Raw genomic sequence first — 11,146 nt, forward strand, 5'->3', positions numbered from 1 at the left:
TCGACTAAAAGTAAAAAGAGTGGCTCAAGTTTTCATTGAAAATAGTTCTAGAAACCAAAAAGAGCTAGTGTCATAATGTGGAAAAACATAATCCATTGTAATGGGTTGAGTCTTCTTCATGGAAGAACTATCTACCAAAAATTGGTGGGGATAGATCCTTTAGACCTATAGGGGTAGGAAGCATGTAGGTTCCCCTCGAGAATAAGTCGTCCTAGGCTCACATATGTCCACATAAGTCAATAGTCAAGAATCATGCCTCCCATCACAATAAAGAAATGCATCCATTGTAAAACTACCTACTCCTAGAACATAAAAAATCCAAATATGGTGGAGTTAAAAATGATATTATCACAACATAGAACAAGTAAAGAACAATATGCAAAATACAACATCATATTTGCACTGTAAAAAGATTATATCAAGTCCAAGAACAATGTAGAGGAAAATCATACAGGAATCCTTCATAAAATCTTCAAAACAATTGTTGAAAGACCTAAGGAAACACTTATCTAAAAAAGGTTTTAAACCCTAGAAAATAGAGGATCCAAAACCCTTATTCTGTTAGGATATTCCGACACATCGGAAATATTTATGTATAACTTGGTCTAGTGTAGAGTTAGGTAAAGTGTGTTTCTCTACTATGTACTTTTCTAACTTATACTCTGACAGTCACGATATGTTCTAGACATTAAGTGATCTGACATTTCATTCTCTCCTCGGTATTACTGACACTTGATCCGTGGCTTAACACTTGATTGGTCCATGATCTCTATTTAAAGAGCATGGAGGGTCATTTGTAGGGTGATTGTTCATGAGAGAAGCTTATGTAAATTTTCTTTCTTTTATTAATAAATTTCCTGAAGGGGTCGTGTTGACTCAGGCCATGGATTGTTTCCCTCTTTGAGGGTTTTAACCACTTCAAAAATGCTGATCTATTGATCTGTGATCTATTTGTGAGCGATGTCCTTTGGTGTTCTATCTGAGGAACTTACCCTATAAATTCCTACAAGTTCCCCAACCAAAAAGCAATGCTACTAGCAAACAATCTTTAGATTAGCTGCAAAATAAGGTGATCAGAAGCCCCAATTCCTTGGTCACAAAAAATCTATGATGCCAGCAACCAAAAGCTTAATATAGTTTTTGCAAAATAAGGAACAAAAAAGTTCTAAAACCATGGTTCCATAGTCAAAAAATCATTCCACCAGTGAAAAGTTATAAATTTTTTATTGGGCTGAGAGGCACTATCTAATATATGAGGGCTCTAAAGCCCAGTATATATGAGGGAGATGTTGTCATGTAATGTAACGTTATATTAAAAAATATTAAAAAAAATATGAGGGAGATGTTGTCATGTAAAGTAACGTTACATTAAAAAATATTAAAAAAATATGACGGAGATGTTGTTAGGTAATGTAACATTACATTAAAAAAAAATATTAGAAAATACGAAGGAGATGTTGTGACATAATGTAAGTTACATTAAAAAAATATTAAATAAAAATATATGTGACGGCTAATATATATTGTATATTCTGAAGATATGTGTAACTTTAGTATATATGTGTGGACTAATATGTATTGTATATGTTGAAGATATGATGTGTGGGCTAATATATATTGTATATGTTGAAGAAATGTGTAACGTTACTTTAAAATAGAAAATTAATAGCAAACTCAATTTTGAAAATGATATATATACAATTTAAAAAGAGATTGATTAGCTTATTCATTGAATAATAAAGAAAAAAAATTAGGTAAAGGAGGCAGATGATTCAATTGGGCATATCATGTAATAGTAACCTCGTAAATTTCGTGTTGTGTGATTTTGTAATACTGTAATAATAATAATAAGGTAAATTTCAAGTTGTAGGATAATGGAAGGTGCTCAATAAAATTAGTAGGACTGAGGGGAAATATTGAGTAGAATGTAATATTTAGGGTGGGCTGTGACCTGAAATATTATGTGAAATTTAATAATATTACATTTTAATTAGTATTTCTCCCCACCTGTGGCCACACTATTTATTAGGTGGGGTGGTTATAACTATTGAGTAACATATAATATTGTAACATTGTATTTTATGTAATCAATATATTTGTAACAATTAATATAGATGTGGTCCATCTCTAAATTTAATTAATAAGAAGATAAAATTAATATTTACAATATGACAAGATTTTTAATCATGAATATTTACCATGGGTATTACTAACTTCTAAGTAGAGTTTTTTACAATACCATGGGCCAATACCCACAAGAGAAAGATAGAGAGGGAGAGGAGGGAAGAAAATTATAATACCATGGGCTGCCATCTAGACTTTTGATTATTATGTTATGGATCTAGGATTTTAATTGTTACAATACCATGGGTCAATGCCATGTCTTATCAATGCCACATGCCCGAAAACAATAACTTATTTAAAAATAAAAATATCTTACAAATATTTTATTTTAATTTAATTTAATAACACTTTTTAATTAAATCTAAGGCCAAAATGGTTATAATTACTTTTGAGGTATATCTAAACCCTCCATCCTCAGGACTACTAACAATATTTTCATAGAGATTAAATGGAGGTTTTAATAAATTAAAAAAACGAGAATACTTTTATACATACATATGTGAAATTTATATAATATAATTAATATTATAATGAACTAGGATAGATGCATCTTAACCAAGGATCCAAGTGAAATGAGAAAGAAAAGTGATTAACAATGATAGAGGAAATATAGTGGGTGATTCTTTTAATTTTTTTATTATTGTTATTTCTTTAACATGATTGATCCAAAATATAGGTTTAATATTTTACAACCAATTATGTTTTTTTTAGTAATTTAGATACTTTCTTAAATACAATACAATGGGATGATATTTAAGAAAGAGAGTGAGATGGAAGGGGGGATAGAGTGTGGGAGAGAGACAGAGGTGAGAGACACAATGAAAGAGAGAAAGGAAGAGAGAGAGGAGAGGGAGAGAGGGATGGAGAGAGATGGATTTGGAGGACGAAAGAGAGGGAGTGACAAGGGAGAGATGAAGATGGAATGAGGGAGAGGGGAGACGAGGGAAGAGAGAGAAAAGGAGAGGATATAGATAGGGAAAGAAGGGGAAGAGAGAGACAAAGAGACATAAATATGGAGGGGGGAGAAAGGGGGAGAAAGAGAAGGAGAGAGGGAGGGAGATTGTGACAAAGTTGGAGGGTGGAGAGAGAATGTGTGTATGATGGGGGGGAGATATGGAGGGAGGTGGGAGAGAAGGGGAGAGAGAGGAGAGAGAGAGGGGGAGAAAGAGATGGAGTTGGAAGGGGAAGAAAGACATAGAGAGAGAAAGGTGGAGAGAGAGAGAGAGAGAGAGTATGTTTTTGGGGTGAGAAGGAGAGACATTGGGAAATAGAGATATAGATGGGATGGGGGAGGTAGTAGAAGAGAGAGGCAAAGAGAGGCAAGGAGGAAGAGGGATAGATGGGAGATACAGATATAGTTGGAGTGGGTAGAGAGAGAGAGAGAGAGAGAGAGAGAGAGAGAAGGGGAAGAGATAGAGAGGGAAAGGAAGAGGGAGAGATAGATGGATAGATAGATAGATATGGGAGGAGAGAGAGAGAGCCTGACATATGTTTAGGGGGCTGAGATAGAGAGACAAATAAGGAGAGATGGAAGGAGGTATAAATATAGATGGCAGGGGGAGAGAGGAAAGAAGAGAAAGATAGAGAATGTTAGGGAGAGGCAGATAGAGTGAGATGGGGGAGAGAGGGAGGGGAAGAGATACAAGGAGAGGGTGGGGTAAATAGACATAGAGTTGAAGGTAGAGAGAGAGGGAAGAAGAAAGAGTCTCGCAGAGACAAATACAGACATAGAAGCTAGATCTAGAAAGTCATGAATATTTTAGATTTTCACTAAAATAGATGTATTTATTTCAATGTAGTTGTTGATTTCTAATCCTATTTGATCACATACACTATATGCATTGATTTCAACGTAGATGTTGATTTATAATTCTATTTAATACCTTACACTAGATGCATTGATTTAAATGTCGATGTTCATTTCTACTCCTATTTGGTTGCTTGAACATGATGCATTGGTTTTAGTGTAGATATTGATTTCTAATCCTATTTGATTGCTTTCACTAGATGCATTGATTTCAATGTAGATGTCGATTTCTAATCATATTTAATACCTTACACTAAATGCATTGATTTTGGCGTGGATGTTGATTTCTACTCATATTTGATTGCTTGCATTAGATGTATTGGTTTCAGTGTAGATATTGATTTCTACTCCTATTTGATTTCTTGCACAGGATGCATTGGTTTCAGTGTAGATATTGATTTCTAATCCTATTTAATCACTTGCACTAGATGCATTGATTTCAGTGTAGATGTCGATTTCTAATCATATTTAATACCTTACACTAGATGCATTGGTTTCAATGTAGATGTTGATTTCTACTCATATTTGATTTCTTGCATTAGATGCATTGGTTTCAATGTAGATATTGATTTCTAATCCTATTTGATTTATTGCACTAGATGCATTGATTTCAGTATAAATGTTGATTTCTAATCCTATTTGATTGCTTGCACTAGATGCATTGATTTTAGTGTAGATGTTGATTTCTGATTTGATGCAACAAGATGTATGATGTACATTAATTTCAAAGTAATTAGATTAATAGTGTGCATTGATTTTAGTGTAAGCACATCTCTACCTCCTCCATCTATATCTCTATCTCCCATTGTCTTTCCTTCTCTATCTCTTTAGCTCAGCCCCTAAACATACACACTCTCTCTATATATCTATCTATTTCTCTCTCCTTCTCTTCCTTTCCCTCCCTCTCTCTCTCTTCCCCTTCTCTCTCTCTTTAACATTTCTCTCTACATATATATATCTCTTCCTCTCTCTTCTTCCCTCTCCTCACCCCATCTATATCTCTATCTCCCCTTGTCTCTCCTTTTCACCCCCAAAACACACACACACTCTCTCTCTCTCAATGTAAGCACATAAAAATTATTCAACCATAAATACAATAATTGAATTTTCAACCTAAATAAAATGTTTGCTTACCCCAAATGTTTGCTTCTTGAAACCATAAACTATTTATAATTGGTTACATTCTTATTATTCCCATTTTCCATCATTCAACATTGTTAATTACTTTGCATTCAAATGCAGTAATAGAAAATAACTACCATTGAAAATTATTTGGGGTTTAACACTCCACAAGTCACAATGATTGACTTTGGAAAGAACTACTATTAATAGTGGAGAGCAACAAAGACAAAGGTATGTTGTTTACTACAGTAGATCGAGTTAAATATTTGAATGGTCTATGATTCCAACTACTATTTTCATATTTGAATGGTCTATGATTCCAACTACTATTTTCATATGATGGATATGAGAAAATGGAAAAAATAATAGGTTTGACAATAAGAATAATAAAAGAAAATAGTCAAATTGAGGTGTGACAATAGGAATAGTAGAAGAAAATAGTTTCGATTGATTGCAATGAAGATTGTTTGTAATTGACTATATTCTTAATATTCACATTTTCTATCTATCAAAATTGTTACATTGACACTTTGCACTCAGAATTTGTATTTCATCATTTTTCATCATTAAGTTACTAAAACTCTCTCTCATCTCAACAACTGAGATAACTAAACAAATTTTAAATTAAAATGACCAAATTAATCTTAGACATATTTAGCATATTTAAAATGATCAAAATAATTGGATGTTCAACAAATTCTGTATCAGTGCACACGAGTGAAACTAGCCTAGATCCATATTAACAGGATCTATCAAGGGCGGAGAGGGATCAAATCTCTAGTTTCTTAAGTTTTGCCCTCAAAAAATAGGTTTGCACCTCAAGAGATTCGATCCCAAATCTCTAGTTCATCAAGTTTTGCCCTCAAAAAATAGGTTTACACAGATCCGGTGTTAAAATAGATCTAAACTAGGTTTAATATGTTTTGTCTAAATATATTATTTATTTTTCTTGTTTATTTATTTTTGGTAATTTAAAACCAAAATTTCCAAAATCTGCTTTGAGTGACAATTTTCTTCCCTACAATAACATGACAATACTTTAAAAAAACTTTCACTACAGTTCCCATTTTATACATAAATTCATAACCTCGGGTGTACACGTTTCAACACGCAGGCTGTGAGATTACGTGGGTGGAAATGAGAAGGCCAATCCATTCATACACTTTGCATCCATAGACTTGTGCACTCCATCAAGGCATAGGTAAGTGAAGTGAAGAAAGAGATCACGCCACTAATTTCATAAACAAAGGATTAACTATAAGCAATCTAAATTTCAGTCATGGCGTTTGGTTGGATGTACGATTAACACGGTGTCACAGAACAAAATTACGGAAACATTGATAGCGTTTTGAAGTCAGAAATCGCAGATGTGCTCGGCTGATGCAACGCCAATCAACGTTGAACTCCGGTTGTGACGAAGACACGAGGAACTCTAAATGGCGTTTTGATGTCAGTATTTGCAGATGTGCTTGGCTGATGCAGCGTAAATTGACGTTGCCCTCCAGGTGTGTCGAAGGCACAAGGAACCCTAATTTCTATCTATCACTGCATATTTTGTGGCTTAATATTTCTATGAATTAAGTTGGTGTGTACGGATATAATATTACAGTAGATGGATGGAAGATCGACACTGTTGTGCAGAGAATGGAGTTGGGTAACCCTTCATTTCCTCTTTAACGGAGTTGGGTAACCCTTCATTTCTTTGATGTGCTCTGCTCTGGCATAAATCGACCTTGGACTTATGTGTGGTAAAATCCATTTTCTGTCTGGTTGAGATTTTTCCATGGCATAAATCGACCTTGCATTTCATCTGTGATAAAATCCATTTTCTGTCTGGTTGAGATTTTTCTACATACTCTTGCTTGTTGTGGTGGGCAGTATCTATATGCCGAATTTTACCAGGTTGCTGATTGTTGAACATAATTTGATTATTGATTTTTCCCAAGGCTACAGCACATGTGGATGTATGATTCCCACAAGACCCCCTGTGTCGATTTTAGATTTTTCCATGACATAAATCTACCTTGCAGTTCATCTGTGGTAAAAGCCATATTCTGCCTGGTTGATATTTTCTAACTCTGGTTTGTAGTGATGGCCAATAACAGGATCTTCAACTTAATTAGATTCTTTATTTCATGAATACTTTGAAATGGAACGGATAAGTCTGTGTCAAACAATTGACTTTTGATACCACTCTCATTTACCTCCGATTCCTAAATATTTTTGCGATATTCATTCTAGGTAAGGATGGCTTTACTGGGACCCAATATTTTCCTGGTTCATTGTCCTAATGTTTGGAGGAAGGAAAGTTTCGTTAGCGAAACCTTTAGCTGTATCCACAAAAATTAAGATCTATTAACGCTGCATCCTATCAGACATTGACTTCTGTAAGTGGTTTGTATAAATTGTCCTAATCGTAGTCTGTACAGACACTCGTAGTCTGTCCGAAACATGATCTCTACAGCTGGGTTGTCAAATATTTTAATTAATTAAATATTAAGGTTTGTTGTCTTTGAAAGAAGACACTCGGAGGTCAAAAAGAAAAACCTGATGTCGGCGGTCTGCTTACCTGATCTTGTGACCTTAATGGGCCTCAATTGCCCTTCTGCTCAACCTGCTCGCTTACATTATTTGTTTTTTTCTTCCGTGCCAGAATATATTGATTCCAACATTACATCTGAGGCATATTCTTCAGATAGAAACGATTAAAGACAAGGAAGAAACTCATAACCTCTTCCTGCGATAAAAGCAGGCACTGTTGCATAGTATGATGATCAACAAATGGCTTCTGCGGAAAACAATCGGCAAAAAGTTTAATACTGATCAGCCGGTTAGACAGAGCCAAAAGCCAGAAACAGAAATAGATGGTGAAAATGTTACTGAAATTTCACAAGTGGTATCGGCTACGCTACCTCATGAACGATCAACAGATTATACTGGAAGAGTTGGTGGTATTTCAATTCAAAGTAGTAACCGACCAAGACCGTTAATGTTGCCTGAAAATACAGAAACACCCTGGACTCAGTACATCGATACACACGAGTACAAGTAACACAAAGAAGTTTGCTAATGTCTTTGTTTATTCTGTCAGAAATTTCTTATGAACATCTATTTCAATTAAATTTCAGAATATTAGTCACGACATGGAATGTTGGTGGGGTAATTCCGCCGAGCGATCTAGATCTGGAGGATTCTCTGAATCTGAAAGAGGCATCAGATATCTATGTACTTGGGTATGACATGAATATAAATGAATGCTGTCTTATAATTGAAGCACTTTATACTTATCATTGAAATGGTTGTTTGTTTTGGGTAGAATTTAGTAATGTAATGAGGAGTAATATTGTTATTTCTTATGATTTAAAATGAATATGAAATTTTGAGTACATAAATAAATTTATTATTCAAACTTACACAAATAGTGAGTTAATCTTTCGTTCCTCATTCGGCTACAGGTTTCAAGATATCGTTCCTCTCAAAGCGAGAAATGTCCTGGGTTCGGAAGCCAGAGGTCCCGCCGAGAAATGGGAGACTTTAATCAGCAAAACTCTGAACAAAATTCCATCTGGAAGGGAGGTTACTCCGATGCGCTGTAGTACTGCTCCCCCGTCGCCTACAATGCCTGTGTTAAATCATTTGCGTAGAACACATTATCCTTTTCCTGCATCCAAAATGAAAAGATCAGACAACTGGTGCTCAATATTTCCCTGTTCCTGCAGATCGTTGTTGGCAAATGAATTGCTCGATGAAGAGGCAGAGGTAGAGGAAAAAACTCTGCTGCACAAATGGTTCAGAGAATCGCGCGATATACAGCGCTACAGTAGATTGGCAAGCAAGCAAATGGAGGGAATATACATCTCAGTGTGGATCAGATCGGAGCTTAGACGCCATATCCACGACATACAGGTTTCCTCAGTTGCTTGTGGCATCATGGGACGCTTCGGCAATAAGGTGTGTTAATTTACTAGTGACGTTGGGGCAAGTAGCAGTTTTGTTCGACATGTTTCAGGTATATATTTGGTTCTTAGTTCAGATTATAGATTTTAAGAATATTTTAAAGAACTGTGAAGTTTTACTAGGTCAAAATATTTTCAAAATTTACAATTTAGAATTAGAATTAGATGGAGAACAATTAGATTTTATTAGCCATCTGTGATAAAAATATTCCTAAAATCTATCATCCAAATAAATTCTGATAAATTCAACACATAGGCTTAGATATGATGTAATGTTATTGATGCAGGGATCAGTTTCTGTAAGAATGTCTCTTCATCACACAACACTTTGCTTTATATGTACTCATTTGGCAGCCGGTGAAAAGGAAGGCCATGAACTCCGTCGAAATTCCCGTGTTTCAGAAATCATGAAACGGACCCATTTCCCCCTTACTACAACTGAATTATTCGATCTCCCGCAAACCATAATTGGACACGAATGCGTAATTTTTTTTATATAATCGGACCTTTCTATTTGCAATTTTTTTCTTTCTAGGGCTTCCGAAGCTTAATTTCGGTTTATGTGCAGTCGAATAATCTGGTTCGGGGATTTAAACTATCGACTGGCATCAGCAAGTGCTAGAATAACTATGTTAATGATCCAAAAAGAAGATTGGAAAGCAGTACTCCAATGTGATCAGGTAACTAATCAATTATTTGCAGCAAATTACAGGGGAATAAATTCTCTGTAAAGCTGGGTTTTAATAATCCGTGAAGCAATCCAGGTAACATTGGCTTTACTTTTTTGCAGCTGAAAATGGAGCAAGCTGCTGGACATGTATTTGAAAGATGGGTGGAAGGTTCCATAGCCTTCGCCCCCACGTACAAATATGCCCCAAATTCTGATCAGTACTCTGCATTCATCGAAAACAGAACTGGACACAAACGCCATAATCCTGCTTGGTATATGCGCATACCATCGAATCCTCTTCGGCTAACACATTTTCTATCAGTCGAAGTAGAGCTTAAAAAACATTTATCCTGATCATCTGACTATTATGTGCAGGTGTAATCGTATACTATGGTTTGGTAATCGCTTGAGGCAGCTTTCGTACACGAGTGGGAATGCAGACTTTCTGACCACAGACCAGTCACAGCACTATTTTTGGTTGATGTCCAAGTTTTAGTTAGCCATCGACAAATCCAGAAAAAAGTTGTAAAATTGGATGACGATCCAAGAAACCTAACCTTAATCTGATCTTGTAGTGACTTCTATTTGTGATTAGAAATAACGGAAACATAATTGTTACAGTTTTTCTTTTTAGCCTTCGTGTCCATGTGTCTTTCTATACGTGTTTGTTTGTTTCAGACAACTAAAGCCAAGCCAACAAGACGGAGTAGGGACTCGGGAGTACTATCACAGGTCCATGTCAGCCCGGGTCTCTCAGGTACCTAGTGCCAATCTCCCATCCAAACAAAATTAAAGCTTCCAAATGTCAAACTGATTCTGGTTTTTGGGTGATTTAGTATTGATTAGGTCAAAAGGTAAATTAATATGTCTGGAGTTATAGTTCTATTAATGCAATACACTAGAAAGTATATACCAGTAGTTTAGGCGGCCCGTTTGGTATGGTGAGTAGCCTAGTTGCCACGGAAAACCAAGCGCAGTGTTAGATATTACTATGGAAGGTTTACAGGTTAAAAAGCTTCTAATCACCTGTCTATGGAATGTATTTCTGGTATATAACTGAAAAATAGTACCTAATATTTGGAAATAATTTATTAATATAAGGACATTATGTTGACTGGTTGAAATTATGACTTGTTATGTATTTGCCATTCCAATACAGATGGTAAAAAGGTATTTCACTTTTTCTCTAATTTACTTGCTGTTTTTGCAAGGTATTTGACTTTTTTTGGTCATATAATCATTGATTTTGCCATTTAGTACTTATTTTTGAAAATAATTTATAAATATATGGATTTTATTTTTAGTATTTCGTATTATGAATTATTATGTATATATCATTGAGATTTATATGGTTCTAGGTAAAGAGAGCAAGCACTTTGATTTTTGAACTATTAAATATATATTTTTATATATCAATATATCTTAAACTAGCACAACTATATTTACTAATGTGATTGATAAACCCCG

General features: G+C 35.0%; 1 pseudogene; it reads left to right on the forward strand.

Annotated features, from left to right (window-relative positions):
* The first annotated feature begins 7,823 nt into the window (after positions 1–7,823).
* On the forward strand, positions 7,824–10,444 carry LOC149259990 (type IV inositol polyphosphate 5-phosphatase 9-like; annotated as a pseudogene).
* Positions 10,445–11,146: the final 702 nt, after the last annotated feature.

The sequence above is a fragment of the Pinus tabuliformis genome, chromosome 6 (assembly GCF_031772625.1).
Source record: "Pinus tabuliformis cultivar Carrire ecotype Pingquan chromosome 6, CPIR1, whole genome shotgun sequence".
Classification (NCBI taxonomy): domain Eukaryota; kingdom Viridiplantae; phylum Streptophyta; class Pinopsida; order Pinales; family Pinaceae; genus Pinus; species Pinus tabuliformis.